A 2,349-nucleotide genomic window follows, 5' to 3' on the forward strand; every position below is an offset into this window, starting at 1 on the left:
GCGAGGGCACGGAAGAAGGGCGACTGGCGTGCCGTGCGGCCGCGGGAGGAGGAGGAGATCTGGATCGGAGGTGGATTTATTTAGACGGGGGTGGGTCGGGTGGGACGACGGTCGGTGGGGTGGGGTGGATTATAGCTGGCCAAATGGGCCGTTCTTTTCGGGCCGGCCCGTGAGAACGCGCGGCACGGCCCGCCTTGGGCCAGGCACGGCACGGTCTAAACGGGCCGGGCCTGGCACGCGGCACGCACTGGGCCGTGCCTGGGCCTGGAGGCTGGGCACGCGGGCCGGCACGGCACGGTCCGATTACGTTTTTTATTTTTTTTTATACATCTATATATGGCCCAATATATAAAAATAGGCTAAAAAACGCTCAATGCGGTAAATAACAGGCTGAAAATATGCGGCCCACCATGCTAAACGGGCCAACGTGCCGGCCCGTTTACTAACCGGGTCGTGCCTGGGCCTGGGGGCGCAGCACGCGGGCCGGCACGGCACGGCCCGTATAGTAATCGTGCCCTGGTGGGGCATGCCGGGCCAAGCACGATTACGATGGGCCGGGCCGTGCCGTGCCGGGCCGGCCCGTTTGGCCAGGTATAGGGTGGATCGGGCCGGGGTGGACACGCTATGACGCTCGGATATTTAAACTACAGTAACCCTCTACTAATGATGTCACATCACCATGGTTACTATTGATAAGCTCGCGTTGATTTAAACCAAGTTCAAATTCAAATTTAAAATTAAGTCAGTTAAAATACTTCTTCAAACTGCAAAACTAAATAGTTCATATTTTTGCTAATATTTCATAGTCATTTGTGATTAGGAAAACAACATAACTAAAATGCCCAAATTGACCCTAGCAACCAAAACAGAATCCAAAACAACACCATTTAAATCATTCATATTTAAGTAAAATTAAAATGAAATCATCTTACTCCCAAACTTTTGTGGCAGTACTATATACTACATAGTATTTGTTTTGACCAGTGGCACCTTTAACAAAATTGGTTTGCTAGCAGAAATAAATAGAAAGCAATGGTGAAATAAAGAAAACAGAAAAACCAAAAGGAAAGAAAGAAAAAGACCCCTAGGCCACTTGGTCCAAATGGCCAAGGCAACCCGCCAGGTCCGATCGGCCCAACCCGGTGCCCCTCATATGACCTAGCCCACACCCCCATGATCCCCACTCCACCCATCTCTTCCCTCGCTCCCCTCCTGGCGCCGCCACCCTCCCACTAACGCACGACGTGCGCCGTACAGGAGGCGCTTGCCCCTCGCGCTACCCGCCGACCGCTGCTGCCAGGAGCCCCCCTCGTCGGAACCACCTCGCCGCCCTTCCCGCCGGACTCCCTCTGCCTCCTCTCGATCTGGATCGAGGGGATCCGTCCCGACTCCACCGCCGCACATCGCCATGGTCGCCGTCGTCCTCACCCTCCTCCCCGTCCCTGGACCGGAAGGGGCCCTCGACGTCGCCATCCGCCGCACCGTCGCTGGAAACGCATCTCCGTCCCCTCCATCGAGCATACCATTGCACAACTACAGGGCCGGTGAGGACCTCCCCGTCCGACCCCATCTCCCCTCCCAACGGTCACTGCGCTCGCGCTCATCCACGCGGCAACCGCCCGCAGCTCGTCGCGTCGCTTGAAACGGCGCCCGCGGCCCCCTGCCGGCCGCACCCTGTGCGTGCACCTGCGGCCCTCGCTTGCCTCGCCTGACCACCGCGCGCACGTGTGCCACCCCTCTCCGCCGACGCCCCGTCTCCGACCGCTCCGGTCGCCGCGACCGGCGTCTCCCCTGGCCGACGCCGTGGCCACCGACACCCTGCTGCGCCGGGTCTGGGGCTCCGCCCGCTAACAGGCGCCCCGCAGCGCCCGTGCGCCCATTCGCCCGTTAGGCCCCTAGGGCCATTGACATGTGGGGCCCGGCCCAGAACGTTTTTAATAAAATAAAAATAAAATAAGTAAAAATGAATTAATAAAATTTATAACTAATTAATTAATTAGTGAATTAATTAAGTTAATTAATCCTCTTTAATTAAGCTAATTAACATGTTAGTTTAAATAAACAGTAATTAGTTTAACCTAATCCCTAATTAGCCTAACAATGAATGATAGGTGGGTCCCACTGGACCCACACGTCAGTTTGACCAGTCAACACCTCTGTTGACTGCTGACGTCATGATGATGTCATGATGATGTCAGCAAACACTGTTCTGGATAATGTTGTATTAAAATAACTAAATTAATCCTAAAATGATTTAAATCTTTTAAAATTAATATAAAATAAACCGTAGCTCAGATGAAAATACTTTCTACATGAAAGTTGCTCAGAACGACGAGACGAATCCGGATA

This window comes from Triticum dicoccoides, chromosome 3B, assembly GCF_002162155.2.
Source record: "Triticum dicoccoides isolate Atlit2015 ecotype Zavitan chromosome 3B, WEW_v2.0, whole genome shotgun sequence".
Taxonomy (NCBI): domain Eukaryota; kingdom Viridiplantae; phylum Streptophyta; class Magnoliopsida; order Poales; family Poaceae; genus Triticum; species Triticum dicoccoides.